This window comes from Alligator sinensis, unplaced genomic scaffold, assembly GCF_000455745.1.
Source record: "Alligator sinensis unplaced genomic scaffold, ASM45574v1 scaffold560_1, whole genome shotgun sequence".
NCBI classification, from domain to species: Eukaryota; Metazoa; Chordata; order Crocodylia; family Alligatoridae; genus Alligator; species Alligator sinensis.
The window spans coordinates 1444694-1467322 of record NW_005841837.1 but is presented as its reverse complement, the minus strand read 5'-3'; the positions used below and the strand labels follow the sequence as shown (position 1 = coordinate 1467322).

Here is a 22629-nt window from a genome sequence, read left to right as displayed (position 1 = left end):
CTGCCAACCCTGTGTTAAAGATTTGCCTTTTGCCAAAACAAACTTTCACAAAGCAAGAGCAATAGGACCTTCTCCCAACCCTGTGTTGGATTTTTCCTTTGGTTAAATTTAGTGTTTCAAGTTTTAACAATTTTATCTATCTAAAAGTACTTGGTGTGCCTTCTTAAAGAACTAGCTCCTAGAGTCATAGGGTTATAAGATTCTTTTAAACTGAGTTTCAGTATCTCAGAATACAGAGAAGGGTTTTTAAACATGACACTTAACAGCTCAGTGAAATCAGAATATATATTTATTTGTTTAATCCCATGATTTTAGACCAATCACATTACTTTTTGGGACTGCGAATTTCTGGGTGCCTGGGGCTGATCATGCTGAAAGCCAAAATCTTAGTAAAGCCTCAGGATGAAATTCTCCTGTCAGATGTTATCTATCCATTTCTCTGTCCCCTGTCATATTAATAACTGAGCACTTGGCATGACGGGAATGGGAAAAATGTTCGAGAGACCTGGACTTACGGGAAACAAGGCTGTCATGAGTGCCAGGCTATGCAAGGCTGGCTGCTAGTGGAAATTGAGCAGAGGCTTTCCATCAAATACTGGGCTCTCAGCATAGTTAAAGCCTTTTGCTGCCTTCCTGCCATATTGTTTTACTGCTAGACAGTTGCATGTGTCCATAACTGAAGTTATCTTCCCAACAGTTACCTGATATAAAACAAATAGTATGATTCCTATTTGCAGATGAGAAACCAAGGTTTAGTGGGATTGAGAGCCAGATCCGATTAAAGGATCTAGGTCGAATGGAGGTTCCTAAATCCAACACTGGACTAAAAACCCCCTGCTCTGCTGCTGTCTAAACATCACAGACACTTGTCTTTGAATTCAAAGTGCCCTGGTTGTGCAGACTTGTTCATCCATGCTTGTACAAAACAGCCTCGATCTTGACAAGGCTCAGCACTTGATTCATGTCACTGATTATTATTAGGATCCAGAAATTAGGCGTTCCTTCACTTTAACTATCTTGAGGCATTGTTGGAACATGCTAAACGCACACTGGCAGCATCAGGCCCTGTACAAAATGTAGTGGAGGCCACTGTCTTGTCAGACACAGGGCAGGGCAGCCACCTTCTATAGCAATAGAAGGCTATTGCTAGGAATAGGCACCAGACTAACAATTAAAGCTAGTTTCCATTTCAGGAAGTAGAAGACCCACGCTTAGTTTCCTCCCCAGCCTTAATGGGCTCCAAAGCATGTCTTCTGCCACGCAGCACAATTCCCGAGCCACCATGAAACAAGTCACAAGCGGGAGGCCCTCTTCACTCCTACTATTGAAACTGGGCCACCGCACAGAGAAGAATTAGAGATTCATTTGGTCAGAGAGAGAACAAGTGCAAGCATGATTCTGTGGTGTGAACTAATGGTAAGAGCTCTGTCCTAGGAAAGGGGAGTCCTGGGTTCTGACCTCTCCCTAAGACTTTCTGCATTTTACATTAGAGTGTGATTGCCCCTTTCCTGCTTCTGTATTTAATTCAGAGTTTCAGAAGCATCCCTGTCCTCAAATGTTTTCGTTTGGCTTGCTCTTGCAGGGGCTGCATGCCTAACGTTTGGACGTTAGCTGGTTCTGTTCGTTACATAAGCAGCCTGGGTGCTTAGCACAGGGGATGGATTCTGCTTGGGGCAGGGAGGACAGGGGAACAGGCATCTTGAAGTCAGGTCTAGCCCTAAAATAATGCCCCAAGCAAGGATTGCATTGGAGGTCTATGATGGAACTAGGATCCCTGATTTTCTGAGACTCCCTCCCCAGACATTACCACTTGCCCTAAAATTAGGAAAAGAACTAGTAATACTAAAGCATTCTTTAATCCACATGAAAACCTGGAGCGGTATCAGGCAGAAACCTATTCTCATGCTTGTGTAACCTGGAAGAGAGACCAACCACTTCAGCATTTAGGAAGCACCACTGGAACCCCCTCTCCAAAAATAGCCTCTCAAATAGATGTCTTTTGCAGCATGCCTGGAAAGTCACCAACAAATAAGTAAATGCTAAAGAAAGGGACTGGAGCTCACAAACACACGAGGAAGAACAGGGAAATGAGAAGAGGAAAGGGTGGAACGTATTTTGGCAGCACGTCCTGTAGGACCTTATTCAGCACTGCAGTTAGGTATGTGCTTAACTCTATCTCTGTTCAGCACAGATCTCTGGTGAGTTGGGAGGCTTCCTTTGCACTGGGTCTTTCATGCTGTTTTTAAAGTTAACTCAGCAAGAACAATGCGTACAAATCATAAAGGCAGGTGCTGTAGGGCTCGGATCCAGCACTCACTGTGATGACATGTACTTGCAGGCTACTTTCAGCAATGTAATGCACAATTCATACATGCCCGCTAAGTCCTGGTGTGTTTATAGCCTGGGGTGCTTCCCAGGAGAGACTCCAACACAGCTCAGGAGTTTTAGCCTCCCTCACTGCAAACAACTCTGAACTACTTCTGTTAGACTGTCATTTACCAGCTGAGCAGGGAGGCTGCCTAGGTGGCCTATGTGTCTGTTTCTCAAAGTGACAGGCACATACAGGCCCTGGGCTACTAAGCTAAGCTCTGCAGCAGAACTGCGCATGTGTTGATGCTCAAAGCCCCAGTGAGGTGCCTGGACACTCCACTCTGCCAGCAGAGCTACTTCACCTCTGTTGAGAAGAATAAGGCTTTTGCCATCATCTGGCACATGGCTGAAGATGGAGGAAGATGCTCCCACATCTTCAGCCAGTGCCGCCGGTAGTGCATTCAACAACCGGTGCCTTCCCAGAGCGCACTTTGTGCTTTGGCTGCACAGCTGCTTAGTGGAGCTGAAAAGGGCTGCTTAAAATGCATCAGTGTAAAGCATGTCCTGCTGACTGGACACTTCGCAGTTTGGCATAGTAGAAACTTGGCCCCCGTCAGTGGTTTTACCCACAATTACCCATGCCCTCACAGAAATTGGAGGGGAGTAAACAACCATTGCACTCCAGCATGAGCAATCACAGATGATAAAGGATGGAGAAATCCAGTCATCTATAGAACATTTTTTACAAAACAATCATTCAGTTTTTGCCCACAGAGTCCTTATACTCAAGGGAAATAGACAAATTACCTACAGAAGAGGGGCCTGGGAACAAAAATTCATAACTTTACTGGATGCATAGACTAAGCATAGATGATGGTTTCAAGGCTTGTTGTAATCTCTTCTAACCTATCAGCACTTCACTGGTAATAATGATCCTTCTCCCTTCTGATTGGCCTTCTTCTTTTGCATAATTATCTATTCAAATACATGTTGCTGGCTTTGAAGCTACTTCTGATAATTTCTCTTAGTTTACAACCCTCATCCATTCAAGTACTTGTTTTCTTTTGTATATGGCATGAAACACAACACATTTTGTTATCTGGTATTTAGTTTAGGCTGCAGTTGCTTCTTACCTAGATTTGAGGAAGAGCACTTTGTATCCGAAAGCTCGTGTAACATCTCTCCCAACTATACAGCTGGTCCAGTAAAAAATATCACCAAAAATATTTCTTGCCTAAAATCTGAAATGCTCTAAATAAGCCCATGAGAACTGCAAAGAACATTGTATAATTGCAGTCTGGGTTCTTCAGCTGTCAGCAGTGCTTTCTATGGCTTTTAATGAAGGTTATGGAAAGTGGATGCCTTCAGCATTAACAAACTGATTTTGAGCTAAAAGGGCCTGAAGAAATCTTACAGGTAATTCACATGTATTAAAAATGCTCCGTTTTAATTCCTTGAAGCTGCTAAACAGTGGGCACTGTACAAGTTAATACAACTGGATCAATTTGAGCTGGAGTAAACTAATCCTAATGTCACCGTCTACATGTGTGTTCAAGTGCAGTAATTTACTGCACTGTCAGATACCACTTGTATCTGATGGGACTATCTGGCAGTGCAGTAAATTAGTCTACTGTGCCCTAATTGCCACGCATGTGTAGAAGGTGATGCTGTACTGTGCAGCAAATTTGTCTGCTGCACACTAAAGTGTCTTTGTCTTGTGTAGATGTACCAAGCGTGTAGTATTTCTTAGGAACTTTCCTCAAAAAGCCATCTCTGCCCTAACTGTATAGCTGTGAGTTTTTTAGTGGGGTAGGATGTTTTGCACCTTAATTTGGGGTCTGATCCATAGACTACTGATTTTCAAGGGAATCTTTCCATTTATTTCAGTGTAGCAGGTTCTCTCACAGGATGACAATTCACTAAAACAGGAAAGCTCAACTTCAGGGTGGCAAAAGAGAGTGTGAGGTAATTGACTGAGTCTTTTCCTCTTGCACACTGGCATGTTGAGACCAACCCATTGAAAGGAGTGGCTGTGAGGACTGCAGAAATATTCTTCCCTTGTGTCAGGGCTATGACCAGAGTACAGATGCTCTGGATTTGACCCTAGAGTAGGGGTGGGCAATTATTTCAGTTGGCGGATCACTTAATGAGTTTTGGTGAGCTGTCGAGGGCTGCACACACATCTTTCACAAGATATCATTTTAACAAATTATAAATAAAAAAAAGGTCATATACTAAAAATCAAACATCTACTATAACATTTAAGTTTTATTTAAAAAAATATGTTCTGATTTATGCGTTTTGAGTAGTGTATATAGAGGCAATTGCATAATAACTCAAGCTCTTACTTTTGCATATTATGGGGGGGTGGTATATGTGGGTTTGTGTAGGGGGGTGGGAGTGTGTAGAGGGGGCTGCCCGTGTGCTAGGTCCTGGGAGCCAGCTGGGGGTGGGGGGAGGGAGGGAAAGGGGGGCAAGGGGCATGTGCAGCAGAGCTATCCCTGGTCGTGTGGTGCAGGTGCAGTCTGCGCTCTCATCCTGCCTGCAGCTGCCCCCGCAGCACTTCACATGGGGCCGAGCCCTGCCCAGTCCAGCCCAGGGCAGTCCATGCCATGCTCCTGCCTGCACCCACCCTGTGCCCACCCTGCTGGCTAGCAGGTGGAGCTGGAGCCCTACATGCTAGGGCAGGAGCTCCTGGCTTCAGCTTCCCCACTACCTGGCTGGGCATGTGGTGCCCAGCACATGTTCCCATGGCTGCTGCCACTTCCCCACTTTACCTGCTGCCTGAAGCAGCATAGCAGGGGTAGGAGGAGGAGCCGCTGGAGACAGGGGGAACTGAGCAGTACCCAGGTGGCTGTAGCAACAGTGGGAGCAGCCCCACTGGGAAGCTGTGCGTGCTGCCCAGGGCTGTCGGCAGGCATGGGGCAGGTGCAGGTGGGAGCGTGGTGTGGGCTGCCCCAGGTGGGAGTGCGCAGTTCTCAGCCCCATGTGGAGTGCCGTGGGGGCAGCCATGGGCCAGATACAGCAGTTGGTGGGCCAGCTCCAGCTCCCGTATTTTGCCTGCCCCTGGCCTAGAGGGTCACAACCCATGGGATCAGGATCAGAAAAGTCAGAGGAACAGGGGAGTTGTGGGATCAGAAGCAGGGATGTCAGGAGTCCAAAAACTGTAAGGAGCTTTAGAAATCTGTAATCTAGCAGGGGGTTAGTAAGAGGAGGCAGGGAGCTAGTGGGGAGTCAGTAACAGGAAGCAAGGATCTAGACAGTCATTAGCCAGGGGATCCAGAGCAGGTAGCTGTAGCTGTATGGGACCAGGACATGGGCAATTGCCAAGTTAAACTGTGAGGTTGTCAGAGGACAAGGATCTTAACTGGAATCTGGAGAATGGGGGGTCAAGGAGTTGTCAAGGTAGTCTGGAGTCAAGGCTGGAGTTTGGAACAAGGGTACAGCAGCCAGGAGCCAGAAATAAGGATGAAGACAGGAAGCCAACAAACAGGACCCAGGAAACAGAAAATTAGGAAAAAACAGGCAGGACCCAGGGCCTGGAAAACTTGTTCCCCCCAACCCTTTGTCCCCTGATGAATTTGGTGGAAGAGGAACAGGGGGATGGGCAGCAATGGCAATCCTTGGGTTCCAGAGCCACAACTTGGAAGTGGCAATTCTGGCAGGAACTGAATTGACAAGCTGGTGAGCTCAGAGAGCTCACTACGCACACAACACATAGCCAAAGGGGAGCATGACTACACTCTCCGGCACCCTCTTGGATCTGCCCAGGTTCCAGGTAGTGCCCTACTTAGGCACATCACACTCACTCTGTGCATGCTCTCCCCTGAACCAGGAACGGTTTAGTCACCTTATTGCAGCACTGTGCTTATGCCCATGAGATGTGTACCTACACTATATCAAGTGCAGGAGACAGCAAACATGTGGAAGAAGTGTGGTGTACCTCAGTACATCGTTGTCTAGTGCCATGAGTGAGCAGTATACTCACAGCACCCCAGTAATGAGCCAGCAGGATCTGTACAGTATTTAAAAATCTATTTCCCTATGTTGAAAAGGGAATATGGTAAAAAAGACACTCCAGGTGGTTTCTTTTTTGATCGTGGTTGCATATGTTGTGAGTTTTAATCCATACTATTTGCATTGTAGAGTATGTATACATTATTTTTCAAGTAAAAATAATAAATCAGTTGAAATCTCTGAGACTTAACTAGAAATATGCTGGTACAGTTCTGTGTTTGTGCAGCACAATGGAATCCTTAGGGTAATAACAATGATAAATACTAATGGCAACAGTACCCCACTCTAGAATATGTTGTCCCCACAGGATCTGATCTAGTAAAGTGTTTATGCATGGGTCTGAACCTTTTTAGAGTCAAGGTTTTCCTTGTTAGACTCAAGACACCCCTTGGAAAATGCCAGTTCTTAGTTTTCACTGTTTTTTTGATTACAGAAAAGTAACAGAGCAATTAATAATAATTCAGAGTGACCACAACAGGGCAGAATATTTTTGACACCATGGATTCCTATTGGAAATCTCTGGGTCTATCTTGTGAGCCATGTGTAAGTGTTTGCACACTTAACAGTGCTAATATTGAGTCATACCCAATAGCACCCTTAGAAGGTTCTTATGGCATGCCAGGATGCTTTGGCATCCTTGCTGAGAATCTCTGGTCTATGCATATCCTTAACTTCAAGGGCCTGATCCTAGTCCACCTATTAAGCACACAAATGGATTTAGACACTTATGTGCAAATTCCATTCCACCCAGCTTGAGTCCCAGAAAATAGTTAATGCAAAAAGTGAATGGGTTTTTCTCCTTGCTGGTTTTTGTGGCTTGGGGAGGAGTTACTCATTACAGTTAGACCATCCTAAAATTCAAGTGTCTGCACGTTAAAGGTCATTAACATGTGCTAAATGCCCTCAGCATTTCAAAGTTATGCCACTTCAGATGAGAGTTAACTCTGGGCTATACTACTTAGCTTGTGTTGGGGTAACCTCGGTCTGCTCCACGGAGATAAAATGAGTAATTTGCAGTCCTCCATCATCCCAGGATGCACCACTCCCTCACCTCTCCGAGCCCAGGTGTCCTGGCTCCTAGCCATGCCTCTACTTGCACTGGTGGCAAGTCAGAGCTGATCAGGCAAGAAACAGTATTAATCCTTAACATGTGACTGCTCACAGCACGTTCTAACTTTAACATGGCTTAACATTGCACAGATTTATTATGGCCTAAATGTAATGTATAACTTCATCTTTAGTCTCAAGGATACGACGATGATGTGTTACAAAGTAAGCGTGGCCATAAATATCCACTTTGATTCTCTTGATTTTGATGAAAACTTTAGCACATATTTAAGGTTATGCTTATGCTGAAATATTCTACCTGTTGGGCTGTATTATAGCAAATGTTATTAAAAACTTAAGAAAAATGATGAGTCAAACACTATTGCACAAAGTTTCATCCAGATTGCACAGGAACAAGGAACAAGCTACCATACATAAGCTAGAAATAAAGAACACGATAGAATCAGCTGCATTTAGAGCGGAATAACAGCTAGGTATGAGGAACACACTAGGAGGTATGGAAAAAAGTGGAGCAGGCAATTTCTGCCTTAGCAAATTATTCCATCCGAAACACCCACCCACATATTTTGGAATGTAATCAAGCTATTATTTATATACGTAGAATTTTTTCCCCCAAATTATTTATAGGCCAGACACAAAATTAAACCAGATTTCCTTGTTTATCTTGGCAAAATTCTTCCCATTGCTTAAAAGAGTTTGCAGGGCAAGGAAAAGATGTAAACCTTCATCTCTGATTTTGTTTCCATGTTTTTATAAAAGGCAACACAGACCCAAGCTCAGCCAAGCAGAAAGGAGAGCCCTATTTCAATCCTATTTCACTCTTATGAGGAGGGAGCAGTTACAAAATAAATAAGATGTAAAAAAGATAGGCCCAATGGCGGGCTTAGGACTTGGGAGATGGTTTGCTTTTTCCTTGTATGACTTTTTCCTTCCTTGCTATTGTTTGGTTCTTTTTAAGATCCTTTGCCATGTCATGAAAATCTTTGAAGAGCTTTCTTTTGAAAAGTTTTAGCTTTTTATTCAGGGGTGTAGGTTGTAGTTGTCTAAGGACATAGGCAGACAAGGTTCTTTGCGTGAATCTGATATCTTTTATTAGACCAGCTTAAATATTTGGAAAAAAAATTTCTTAGCAAGCTTTTGGGTTTAAAAAACCTTCATGAGGCTGAGGAAGCATCTGCAGTTGGTGTGTGCTCTTCCTGCATGGAATAGCTTTTTATTTATATACTTTATATAAATATAGAAGGATAAATATTGCAAGCAATTGTAAATAATATAAACATTATGAATAGATATCTACATTTAATTAATTAATTTTTATTTAAAGTTGGGGAAAAGTGACCTTTTTGATGCTACCAGAAGTGAGGGTTCTTTTGTGATAGCTTTTATTGGACCAAGAGTATAGTGGGAGTGACGTTAGAAAAGCTTACAGGCAAAGAATGTCCTTCCTCATATCCTCAGCTGAGACATGAGGAAAGGGCAGTCTGTGCCTACAAGCTTGTCAAGTTCTCTCCCAACTATACAATTAGTCCAATACAAGGTATCACACAAGAATCCCCACTTTTTTTACACCTCCATGGATCGTCATGGCTAGAAACCATCCTAACCTCACTACAACATGGAGAATTTTTGATGCTAGGATTTTTTTTTAAAGAACCTAGGTCCTAATTCCCAGTTAATTCAATGAAGTTATGTGGCTATCTTCCCTAGTCTCCTTTACAAGTGCCAGCCTAAATTTCTATTCCGCATGCATCAGAACTGTATTAGGTGTAACACCTTTTTCACAGGGACTCATTCAGCGTGCTGCATTGTTGCTTCTATGAAAGGTCGGAGTCTCCTTGGAGGAGGAGAAAAGGAAAGGTCTCCTTTTCTCCTTGGAGTGAGATCCCAAGATGTGCCTGCCCTCTGACTGCACCTCTGGGTTACATGCCCCCAGTTGCCCAGCAGGTCCAGGAATCATCATCAGTAACACAGAAGGACACACATACTTCAAACCATAGAATAACTGATTTGTCACCAGGTGCCCCAAGCAGTGTTCGGAGAATTGGCTTTAAAACTGCAAAGAAGCCTTTGTGCCTTGGTTTTGCCCTCACGCCTCTTGGGAGACAAGACCTAACCTCATTCCCTTGTTCTCTTGAGGATCAAGTCCCAGCCAACTTGCTGCAGTCCCTGAATCAGTCTCTGCATCTCTCCACCAGTTGTGTCAGAGGTCTTTGACATTCCCTTGGCGGCAGAGGTGTTATGGAGCAGCTCTGTGCCTTGGGCAGCAGCAACACATGGGGTAGCACCAGCTGCTAGACTGCTGGTGTAGTGGTGCTGTGGCTGGCCGGCAGCTGTGGAAGATGCTACTTTTGTGCCCTTAGTTACACTACTGCCTGACAGTTCTCTTTCCCCCCTGCCCACCCTTTGCGATGGTTTATTGTACTCTTTTGATTCCAGGCTTAATCCCTGTAAGACTAACACTGTTCTAAGCCTGAATGAAGCCTGGGAGGGAGCCCTCTCCAGCTGACAGCTTCACCCCTGCTCCTGTAGGACTCAGCATCATTATTTTGCCATTCCATATTAGTCCCTCTTACAAACCACTTTTGATGTTACTCTAGAACAAGTGATCAGTCAATCCGTTATCACGACACGCAGACATGCATCATATTCTTAAGAATAACATGTATTTCTCAGCTCTCCACATGCTGCAGAGGTTCAGGACCACTAAAGGATGATGACCTTCAAATTTCTCCATTTTTTCCCATTATTGTTCTTTGAATAAATGAAAGGGACATCTTAGCTGGACTTCACTCTGAACTATTCAATGACCTCGTTAGCAAATTGGACACCGTGTCCTGTGGTTTCTTTTTTCTGACACCCACACCCAACAACATTAAGTAGGAACATATTTTGCTCTGAATGGCTATTATAAAGTGGTACGTCTAATTCTGATTGACCATTGTATGTTGCTATCAATTAGGTTATTTTTAGCTTGTCCTTGAGTTCTCCCTTTATTGTTTCATTTTGTCAGGTGAGATTGTGAGTTTAATCCTCTCTAGAGAGGCATATTTTGAGTGCCTCAATCAACGTTTCAAATTGCTCATTTTGTGCTATTTGGAAGGTAAAATTATAGAGCAGAAGACTGTAACTGGCCGATTCTCAGAGGGGAGAAGGGGTACAATATGATGGTGCAGGTGCTGATTGTTGGGGCACTTGGAACATGGGACCTGAGCAACAGGAGCATCCTGAAAGGCTGCAGAGTACTCAATCCCTGCTCAAAGCTGATGAGATGCCTCATGATATTCAAGATAGTCATATGGTCAAGGGACATTTATGTCAAACACATTGCTGGCTATCTTCAGTATGAAGAGACCTGGCTGAGACCACCTGTTGGAAGTGGGAGCTGGGAATAGACTGAACCCTTCTCCCACATACCACAGATTTGCTAAGACTGCTAATGCCTTTGAATATTTCCCACCCCAGCAATTGTACACTGCATGCCGAGGCCACTGACTAAGAATTCCATGCAATCTTACAGCTTTGTTCTAACACAGTGACTTTGTCTCTTTTCTTTACATAGCATCATGCTAAAATTTTCTAATCGTTTTACTCCAGCTAACATAGGCTACATGATAAATTACATATCCTAGAGTCTCTCAATATATATCAGCTGTATGCCTACATAGCTACAATATGTGGGGTCCTGTGCTGTCTTTTTACCAAGCCAGATGATCAATATAATTTCAACATTTTCTTAATAAAGTTCTAAATAAATCAAGTTCTAAATAAATCTAATAAAGTTTATCCAAAGAACCTTGGCTGCCTAAATATATTGAAAAAGTTCAAGTAATTGCTTTCCAGTTGGTTTAATAAATTAGCATAAATTGATCTTTGACATTTTGGGGGTAATGAGGATGAAGAGGCCTTTTCCAAACAAGCTTGATGTAAAAGAAAAGTTGGAAGGTGTTGACCCGTGATTTAAATTATCCTCATGATGACAGTGACTTTGAAAATGTCTCACTTTCAGAATATGACTTATTAACATTCTGCTTCCTCCACTTTAATAAGCAAAGTTCCCACAATGGCATGTTCATCTTAGGGAACTCAAGGAAATGAGTTTTCTGCACTTTTTTTATATGCTACTGGACCAGGGCACGCTTACCCTGTTACTAAATGAAGAAGAAAGAAGAATGGAAGGACAGAGGTTGGAGGGGTCAAAGTTAAGAGAACTGTGAAAGGGAGACAGGTGCTGGGAGTTGGGTCTGAGTGGGATACCTGGATACTTAAACCCCTACCTGGGGACTGGAAGGGGGAGGAGAAATGTGTCCTAGCAGGACGGGGCTTAATGTCCGTGGAAGGCAGGTGAAGCAGTGGTGAGAAGCCCTGAAGCTATAGCAAGACAATTTGGCTACAGGGAAGTAGAGGGAGTCTGCTAAGAAGGGAAAGCAGCCAACTGGTGAAACCAGAGTACAGAGGGAGAAAGAGACGTTCATGTGAACAGATAGATCCTTTTGTTTTCTTCGGTACCTTTGTGCTGCATCAGAGGTGGAGGATCTTTATGTTATTAAGTGGATGTTGGTCATTTTATTTGTACATTGTTAACAACTGAAAGCCAGAGGTTTGGGTTGGGATTATCAAAGGGGTGGAGGAGGTCTCAGCAACATCTGAACAGGGCAGAGATAGGGCCAGTACGCCCAGTGCCTGGGAAGGGCTGACAATAAGGGCCTGGACTGGTGAAGGGAAGCCCCAACAAGACTTTCTAGCGCAAGAGTGACTGGCAGGTTGCAAAAGAGAGACGTCTTGGGAACAATACATAATATGAGACTGACCCCGGTGCTGCTACCTGCATCCCAAACATAAACTTTAAGATCAAGTTGTGTTAAGCAAGAAAAAGAGGTGAAGCGGGGATTGGGGAAGATTGTGACAGGCAGCTCTGGCCCCAAGGGACCAGGAAAAACAGGCAGATTACCCTGGGGTAGCTATCACAGTTACTTACATTTTTTCTTTAGAGGACAATATACTTTCAGTTTTTTTCAGTCCATTTAAGTGGGGGAAGACTATCAAATCTTAGTAGAAATTCTGAAAACATCTGACACCATTCCCACAACAAAAGTGACCAAACCGTTCACTAAAATCTGGGATAAAGGATCCCATTCTTGTCAAAATACCCTAAAAGGGAGATCTTATTGATTGTATCACCCTGCACCCTGTCACAGGGGAAGCCTTCTACAAGCTAGTACAGGATAGAAGAGGCAGCGGATCCAAAGCTTAGAGATGAACTGTCCAGATTCAAGGTTCAAGCAGAACCTCTGTAGACCAGATATTCAGACTAAAGACTATCAGAGGCCTACAAAGTGTCAGACCTTTTCCATCCCCTGACACCAGTTCCATTGACTTTCAAAAGTCAATTCACAGCTGGCACAGACTGACATCATGGGACACCTCTCAGCCATACTAACGTGGTCAATGACATCAACAGGGATGCAAAGTGCTCTGTGAGCACAAATGAATACAACATTTGTGCTCACAGTCCATCCTGGACACCGGTGTGACATGGATTTGCATTCTCTTTCCACTGCTGTTGGGCATGGCCATAGCCTGAATAAAGAAGAAATGTAGAGGTGACACACACACACTGACACAACGTAGGTTAAGGGGTGAATGCCAAGAAGACCTAGACTGTATTGATAACATTGTGCTACTGAGTGGCATCTCTAGAAAGCTGTGAAAACAGAGAGACTACCTGGCAAAACCAGCAGGCCAGGAAGGGCTCAAAATCAGTTTTACCACACGAAACATCTTTGACATTCAGATGTACATCAGCAGCATCTCACCAGAAAGCAAAAACTTCAGGAAAATAGAGCGGCGCAATGCTAACCAATGAAGACATGGAAAAGAAGTGATGCCAAAGGGTATGAAGGCATCTACAGCCTTCACTAACTCCACAACATATGGAAATCAAAGCCATATCGCATCAGAATGAAAGTGAAAATTTTCCATGTAAATGTAATCTCAGTGCTAACATACATATACAAGAGCTGGAGCTCTCCCAGACTGGAAACTGGATACCTGCAGAAATGAGTGTTGATGAAACATTGTAGGCATTGGATAGATAAATGTTGTCACTTTATGAAGAGATGACTCTGGAAACCATCAACCAGCAGCTTGTCTCCTTCAGAATAGGAAGGAAGAGCTGGACAAATCTGGGCCTTGCACTCCAAACACCAGCATGCAGACTCCCACATGAAGCCATCAAGTAGAAATCAAATGTTATGAGCAAAAGAGGGCCTCCAAAAGAAATTTTAAAAGAATGCCTAATAGGGAGGGTAGAGCATGTGATCTCAACACCACAAAGTTAGAAACAGCAGCGTGTGGCGGAGACAAATGGCAGAGATTAGCATCCAGCCTGTGCACCCAAAGGCTACATAAGGCAGATGTAATGCATTGTAATAATACAACTTCCATCAAAGTGGTGGGTCCAATAAATGTAAACACTTTGTAGTAAATAAACACAAATCATCTACTTGTGGTATTTATGGGAAGGTTTCACACTTAGTATACTGAAACAATGACAGCAAAAACTTCCCTGTGAATTCAATGCTCTGAAGACTGAAAACTACAGACAAGCTAGTCAGCTTTACCCTGAATCACTCTGTAACATGCCCTGCTCATCATCCAGAAATTTCTGCAGTTCAGCTAACAAGGGCTTCCTTATCAGTCCACAGTCCAGCCCACTCTTCAATATTCAACAGCAGTTCGTATCATCCCCACGACAACGTCTAATTACCATTGACTTCCCTTCCACACCCCCTCCAAGGCTTCTAGTCAGCTTGCAAATTTTATTTTTTCACTGGCCTAAAGGGCATAGCATGAACCTTGATGATCCCATCATTTCCTCATGCCTTTATTCACAAATCAAAGTCCAGGTAGAAATGTATATACTGTTAGAAACTTCTCATTTATTCACTATATTAATATCACATACTTCAGAATGACTCTTGGGCTAAGAATGGAAAGACCTGGAAAAATCCTGAAATGGCTTTAAAAAAACCCCCAAATACTGGAGGTTTTTTTCATCTTTTGGGGGCAGGGGGAAAGGGCAGGGTTTGCATGGTGGTTTCATACCCTGATTGTAAATGACACTGATCCATCCCAAAAAGCTGATCTATTAAAGAGGAACAGTGGAGCAGTGTTGAGATAAACTGGCCCGTTGCAATAGTACAGGGCATTCCAACAGGGAAAAAAAACCTTGATAAAGCCCAGGGAAGCTGGTATCCTGCTTTGTCTCCTTTCTCCATCAATCCTGGGCAAATCTTGGTGAAAGACCTGCCAAGTGCTGGCAACCCTGTCTTCAGAGAGTTATTTTGCAGTGGTGTAACTATGTGTGCATGGGGGGCAGGAGGAATGATATAGGTAACTGCCCTGGGTGCTGACATGGTCGGGGGAGGCAAACAAAAGCAGCTGCTGTGGGCAGCTACACGTTCATGATCACGATCACGATCACAGTCACAAACTGGAAGTCACCATTTTCGCTTTGCCCCTGGTGCTCAGCTGCATCTCTATACAGCTGTTATTTAGGCTTGCTTGCCCATTGCTCCTTCACCTGAAGCTTGTTTTATTTAATTTGCTACCAGGCTGGGACAATCTGAACATGTGGAAGTAGAACACAAGTGCACCATGTTATGTACAGTATCCTAATTTCAGAGCGGATCAACCTTGCTCCTCTAAGGGGTGTGCTCTGCGCCTCTCCCCTTCTCCTCCTCAAAAGGGAGTGAACATGAAAAGTGACCCAAGACCCTCTAGCTTCTTTCTCTGGGGTGGGGTGGGGTGAGGGAAGTGAAGCTCCTTGCTACAGTTTCAAAGGAGAAAAGAAGGCCCTGACCCAGGGGTGACTGGTGCCTCCTGAGTGGGGTTGTGGGCAGGCCCAGGGGTAGACCAAAAGCCCCATCTCCACTCCTATACTTATGTGCCGCAGCTTAGTGTGCACCCCACAGGATGCCACCAGCCCGCGTGACAAAAAAACTGCCCCGTCCTGAGCGGTGCCGAGTCAGGGGCCAATCTTGGGGGGGGGGGCACATCCCCCCCCCGTATCCCCTCTACCAGTCTCCTATGCCCTGACCTATTTGCCACAGTCAAGGGCCAGGGAGAGGGCAGTAATAAGGTACTTTGATTTGATCTGCCTGGCCGCTGAGCTTTTTTACCCCATGTTAAACATGAAGGGCCTCTCCTCCCCAGCCAGAAGGAAATGGGCCACTTGGGTCTCTCCCTTTAAGGGCCCTCTGTGTGTCTTCACAGGGGAGACATGGGAGAAAGAGAACCTAAAGGTTCAGCTAGAAGAGGAAGCACGGCTGGGAGACTGGAGAGAAGGCAAGATTTTGAAAACAAAAGGGTATCAGGGCCAGGAGAGTAGCAAAGAAATCCTATGAAGGTAGATCCAAGTCTAAATCCACTGATCAAGGAAAAAATTAATTATATTTTTATGGGGGGAGAGCAGCATGCATTCACCGGAGGGGGTAGCCCTGAATTTATCAACTGGAATTCTTAGTTCGTGATCATGAATGTGTGGCTGCCAGCAGCAGCTGCTTTTGTTTGCCCTCCACCCTCCCCAAGTCAGCACCCAGGGCAGTTACCTCTATGCCTGGGCAACCTCTCCCCCAGAGAGAGAGATGGTTTGTGTGAGATGAGCCAGCTCTTGCTGTTGTATGAGCCATTTATTAAAAAGGGACAACATCAGCCTCCTTTAAAATTTCAGAAATAAAAAGGTTTTGGTTGTTGAAATGCTGAGCTCCTTTTTCTGCTTGATTTCCACTCTGGTATTTTCTATGCCTCCTGACATCTACCATAATGCAGGCCTCTATGATGTGACTGTTGAGAACAGCCTCTAGCAACATGAATGCTTCAGGGAAGAAAGGTTACTCTTGGGCAAATTCCATGATCGTTATTTGCATGTGACTGTAACTGGCACAAGAGCCAATCTAAGGTTTGACATTGAGGGAGGATTCTGCACAGTTTCCAGGCTATATGTAAAATGGCAGCAAGAAGTGCTGGAGATACAGATAAAAAGGACACATTTTGAACAACAGCCCTAGTTGCATGGCTGAGGCTTATGACTATTTTGTCTCCAAAAAAGAATTCCAGTGACTGCATCAAGCATACTGTGCATGAGGGATTTTTTTTTACTTTATCTAGGTATTTATATGGCCCTTATCTCCACAGTATGTGATCACCTGACCATCATCAATGGGATTTGTTATTATAATACCCTGTAGGGTAGCAAAGCTATAATAAGTGCCTGTTTTACAAATGCAGGGCAGAGACTGAGGGTACATTTTAAGATTAGCAGTTGAACTCAGGTCCCTCACTTCCACAAGCAGTACCATACTCACTAGTTCATTCTGGCCGTGTCTACATGACATGCTGACTGTGTAGTTGTTACTGCACAATTATGTAGCACTTGCATCGCAAGTACTAAATGACTGCAGTAATCAGAGTTAGCATCACCAAACGGTTTTTAGGTGACACTGACTGCACAGTAGCTCGTTACTACTGCACGGTAGTATCATGTCACTCTTTGTGCCATGTGACACTACTGCACAGTAGTAATGAGCTATTGCATAGTCACTTTAGTTAGAATCTTGTGTAGATGCGGTCTCTCTGTCCTAAAGGGCTTTGTAATATGAGCATAATGAACAGTACAAAGGAGTCTTCCAAATGCCAGGTACAATGAAATGTGGGTGTCATTGGGAAAAGGCAAACCCGTGACAGAATTATCACTGTAAACATAGATCTGAAGAAGAATGTCTTGCATTCAAAAGCTTGTCTAATTGTGTCCTGATTATGTAGCTAGTTCAGTAAAAGAGATTGCCCTGAGAAATCCTTGCCTCCCACCATAAACAAGTCACTAACTAAGCAGAATATCCAGAGGATATCCCAACACCCACTTCCAAGATACAAACACTACTAGCTGGCGTCACAAGTAATGGGGGTGCTGGTGTGAAGCTCCAGGAGAAGACAGCAGGCCAGATGACCCAACTCTACATGCTCTATTTGGTCCATGGGCCTTATGTTTGACACTCGATGTCTAATGGATAGACCAGGGCTCCTCCTGTAAGACCCCTTCATACTGCACCATCTACCAGATCTGTGGGTTAGACAGCAAGTACTCTGAAGGCAGAAGTAAGAGACAGAGGAGTAGCAAGTTCATTCAGTGCCCAGGGTAGAGGTGAGGGGTTATGTTGACCAGTGTAGAGAGGGCAGGGGGAAGGGAAGTCTCACCTGCCCTGGATCTCTGAGCAGAGAAGGCAGCTGCTGCTACTACTGCTACTGCTACCACTATTGCTGCAGCAGCGCAGCAGTAGCAGCTGCCTTCTTTGTGAAGAGAGCCCAGGTAGCAGCAGTGGAGACAGAAGGTCTGTTGGTATCAGCTTTGTAGCATAGGTTCCTTGTGATCCATCCCTGGAGCTGTTTGCTCTCCCAGCCCAGATGTGCTACTGGGCACAGGGCTGAGCCTACTGGAAGACAAACACCCCAGGGGGAGCACCCAGATACACTGTTGAGTGTGGGGCTGCACTGCCCAGCTCCTACAGCCAGGTAGGGCAGGGCTACTCCTGCCATGGTAAAAAGTCCCAGGGAGGCAGAGGTGGTCCTGGCACCCCCTCACAGTCGGTGCCTGGGACTGGTGCCCTGCTTGCCCCCCTAGTTATGCTATTGGCTAGTGGATTACTAATGCTTGGCTTTCCTCAGTACTGGGTTCTGCATCTTATCCATAGGTTCAAGTTCTCCCACCACATGGAGAGGCTGCCAGGCTAGCAAGGGAGCTCATGCAGGCCAAACCTCAAAAGAAGGGACTTGTCACAACCCTCAAATGACCTACTTGGAGAAAGTGTTGGGTGCAGACAGTGCTCTGAATTGTTCACAGCACTGCTCCAGCCATGTGGAGGAGAGTTGGGGCTACTGACCTGCTGTAAGCAAGTGGGAAAAAAATGAGTTATGTGGAAGAGGGGGTTATGGGGAGCTCTGGCTCTAATCCTTCCCTTCTCAGTCAGCATGGGTGGCTGGGTACCCAGCAGAGAGTGATGCCCCATGAAGCAAAGTGAAGCAATCACCTCTTCCCGTTTAGAGTGTAGAGGGAGAGTGAGACCCTACATAATTATTGGTATTCCAGATGGAGGGTTTTTCAGGGTTGCGTCCTGTGGTGTAAAGGGAAATCCTGATGTTTTTCAGTCTATGCTTGGCTAGGAGTGTGCTTATTTCTGTCCAACTCTGATAAAGGCGCCACGATAAATATAAACTGCTCCTGAGGCAAAACAAATGGATTTACGAGCCCCTGAAAACAGCTGGGAAAATAATATCCTTACAGCCAAATTACAGTTGTTGTAATGGGATAGGTGCCTTTGTTTCAGTTGCTTTCAGCACACCCACCCATTGGCTTACAAAAGATTTCCCAGTAGCCCTGAGTAAGGAAGAGCACAAAGCTGCTTTAGCCCTGGAGCAGGTCAGGGACCTCACTATGTCCCAGGGTCACAGCCCCTATCAGGGGTAGGCAACCCCTGGCACAGGTGCCAGAATGTGACACTCAAAGGCATTTTGCTTGGCATGCGTGCCGTAGGGCAGATGGCAGGGAAGGGGACAGGGCTGCTTTGCCTCAACAAGGATTGGGCACCTTGTGGCTTCCCTACCATCAACCCCAGGCATGCCAACATCTTCCAAGTTGAGGTCGCGGGTGTTTTCGGCACTCTGCCCAAAAACGTTGCTGACCCCTGTGCTTCTGCACACTCCCTGGGGATAGTGAGTTTTACCAGAGGCAGATTACTTACATCCCCAGGTTGGTTCCAGTGTACTGAAGTCTGATGGCAGGGGGATGAAGTGAGGACTCACTGGTGAGGGATGAGGAATAGCCGGCCCACAGAGACTGCTTTCCCCTGGCCTGTAATGTATCATGTGGGTAGCTCACGTAGCAGAATAATGACTCCCTCCACAACTCCTTTCTCTCTTGGGTAGGCATGCAGGGCGAGCCCAGCCTTCTCTGGCTTGGAGTAATGCTGCAGGTAGCATTTACTGTGATCACAGAGCAGGCACATCTCTGCAGGCACATACTAATAAATAGTGGCATGGCTATGCACAGTGGAAGTGATAGCAAGAGACATGGCTCAGTCCACTCCCTTCAGGACCCTTGGACACATCACTTGAGCACTTCATCTGCTCCACAGGAGCATGGCTAGGATGCAAAAGCTGCTATTGGGCAGGAGCTGGGAGCAGCTCATCAGAAGAAAGCTGCATGCTACTGAAGGGCTAACAGGAATGTTAAAGCAGGTTAGGAGGGTCGTCTTCTCCTCTGGCAGATGTCTAATGAACCTCATGAGCCCTTCAGACAGTGCTGACCTCTGAGAATTAGACACTGTCGGGACTTGAATCTGCTCCAATATAAATCAGAAGTCATTCCAGTGAAGTTGGTGGAGTTACAGCAATGTAGCATTGGTGCCCGTCAGAAAAGAGCCAAGTCTCATGTGTCAGATCTTCAGGGAAACAATGAGCATAATGAATGTCAGACCTTGTAGGGAGAGACTCAAACTCTACATGCCTGACAGAAAAGCCACTTGTGGGGACTTCCAACCATTGGCAGATTGATAAGCTATCCTAAACTGCTCCTGTCCTCAGGCCTGTTCCTGTCATTACTGCTCTCTTTTGTGCCTAGAAGCACCAGACCAGAACTGGGACCCTTTGCACCTTACACATCCAAGGTAAGACATCCCCCTCCATGGTTTCTATATGAAAGAGGAGTGTTAGTTGTTTCTTTCTGATCTGTCATATTTTCCTTTCTTGGTGATTTTTTGGATGTTTTCCCCTAATGTGGCTAAGGTAGTAAACCAGAAATGATTGCTTATGGTAAAACGAACACTTCCTGGCTGTAAAACCTAAAAAGGAGAAAGCACTGTGGATTTATTCTTCCTCTTCTTTTTTGGATGTAGCAGACAGTTTACATCTGACCTTCTATTGTTCCAGTTCAGGGATGCTACTTTAAATCAGTGGTCAGATCAGCAAAAGCTAGCTTTGCATGTTGCAGGATCCTGAAACCAATTTGCAATGGAAAGCCAAGTAGGAGCAGTGGTAATCTATGCAAAAGGCAGACAGAGATTGCATTATGAGCCATCTGCTTTGACTCAGACAGTCCCTCTCTCTCCCTCTTATCATTTCTAGTTCATGTCCAGTTAGGACTCTGACCTGGACCAGAGTTCACCCATATCTATCATTGTCATTTCCCCACTGGTCAGATGTTGCACCAATGTCTTTTCCTTTGTGGCCACAGTTTATGCTTTTTCATTGGATGCTATTTTAATATGATGACAACTGCCAGCTGCCTGAATGTGGCCTCTGAGCAGAACAAGCTAGAGCTTCAAAGACTCAGTGAGCAGAGGAACAAAGCAATTTATCAAATTATCAGAAAAACTATCAAACTATCAATGCATTGAACTATCAACAAATTCCTTGTTTTGCATTTTTAAATATTGCCCACCTGTAAATTTGTAAAATTTAAATTTAAGAAATGATGCAAAGCCTGGGGTGTTGTGAAAAAGTATATTGTTGTCTCTCTTCTCCCTGGGATTCATAACTCAGCTGGGAAACATGAATGTCAGAAAATCCATTGTTCTGCTAATAAATGCTAATAATTCTTGTCTTAGCAATAATGATCCAGAACAGTGGCGACGTGTAGGGGATGCATGAGGGTGCATGTGCACCCCCTGAGAGCGCCGGTGCACCCCCTGACCAGCTGTGTTCTCTGCTTAGGCGATGGGTAGAGGGGGAGGCAGGAGTGCTGGCACTCCCCTCTGCAAGCGCCGGCCCCCACTTTGCAAGCACCAGGCGATTGCTGCAGCTGCTCCCACAAACATCTGCAGCGACCAGTTGCAGTGATTGGCCATTGCAGGATTGGCAGCTAGGGGGACCTGCCCCCCTGGTCAGCAGGATCGGCAGGATCAGCCGCCGGGGACCCCCCTCCCCGGTTGGGGGCCCTGGTCTTGGGGGGGGGGGGGGGGGCCACCCCCCCCCCCGGGGTGGGGGGCGTTGGTTGGGGGGGGGGGGGGGGAACGACCCCCCCCGACTAAGGTGTCACCAGTCGCCCATGGTCCAGAAGATTCAATTTGCAAACCATAGGATTTATCTATCAAACCAATGTGGAAATACAGTGAAGGCCAGAGAAAGATCTGCAGGGGATTTGTAACCCAGCTCAGTATGGGAATCACTGGTTTGCTAGAGAAGAGATTGTTAATCGTTAGGAAGATAGACACTGTAGGCAGCCTGCTCCAAAATCAAGGCTGATCTCCCATTCTGTTGGTTTAAGTCTGTAAAACTTGTTCACACAATGGCCAACATCTATTTCCAAAGGCTGAGACAGCTCAGAGAGAAGTCAGAGATTCTCTGAAGTCCCTAAGGAATTTTGCCATTGAGGTAGAAGACATCTCACCACTATGGTGGTGATAAATCCCTCATATTTGGGACTGCACCTCTTGTCCTCTGGCTGTTTTATAGGGAAATACAGGTAAGTATTAAAATCCAAGTCCTGCAAAACATCGTTACACAAATGTTCTAAAATAGTGGTTCTCAACCTTTTTTGTAGCAGGACTCATTTGTAAACATTGATGGCCTGCCCTGACCCAGTGCTCCTCACTCCCAGCCCATTGCCTCCCACTCCCAGGCCCCAACCTCCAGTGTGTGGGACAAGGGGGAGAGGGGCATGGGGCAGGTGGAGTGTGTGTGGGGCATGGGAGGCCCCAAGCGGTCCCTTGCAGGCTGAAACTTTACCAGCTTGCAAGGGAAAAGCCACGGTTTCCCACATTTCTCTCCTTTAAGGGAGAATATATTTTTAAAGTTTCTCGATTCATTTTTCAAGTTTGTTTGTGGGCCCAGTATATATTTTTGAGACCCACTTTTGGGTCACAACCCATGGGTTGAGAAATGCTGTACTAGAAGACCTGAGGACATGGAGGGGGCAAGGAAGGAACCTGGGGTATGTGAGGACACAGCTACCTTGGTTTTCTATTGCCTAGGAATGTGCAGGTTTCACTGTAGCAAAAGAAGTGATAACTTTTCCCTCCTCATATCCAGCCTGCACTGTTATGTGAAATGAGCTGAGATTTAAGCACAGTAAGAGCTCCCTCTAGGGGACCAAGCAATAATCTCCATTCCAGTGTTCTTTCAACCTTTGCCAGAGCCAATGTCCTGCATTGCTTACCGACTGGCAGCAAGGTGAACCAGTCT

General features: G+C 45.3%; 1 protein-coding gene across 1 annotated transcript in view; it reads left to right on the top strand.

The window, feature by feature from the left end:
- Positions 1-20073: 20073 nt before the first annotated feature.
- LOC102383901 (ameloblastin) overlaps positions 20074-22629 on the top strand; it is a 132413-nt gene continuing 129857 nt past the window's right edge. Inside the window, exon 1 of the mRNA XM_025202525.1 lies at positions 20074-20114. The gene's annotated coding sequence lies outside the window, so the exon portion shown is untranslated. The remainder of the gene's footprint in view (positions 20115-22629) is intronic.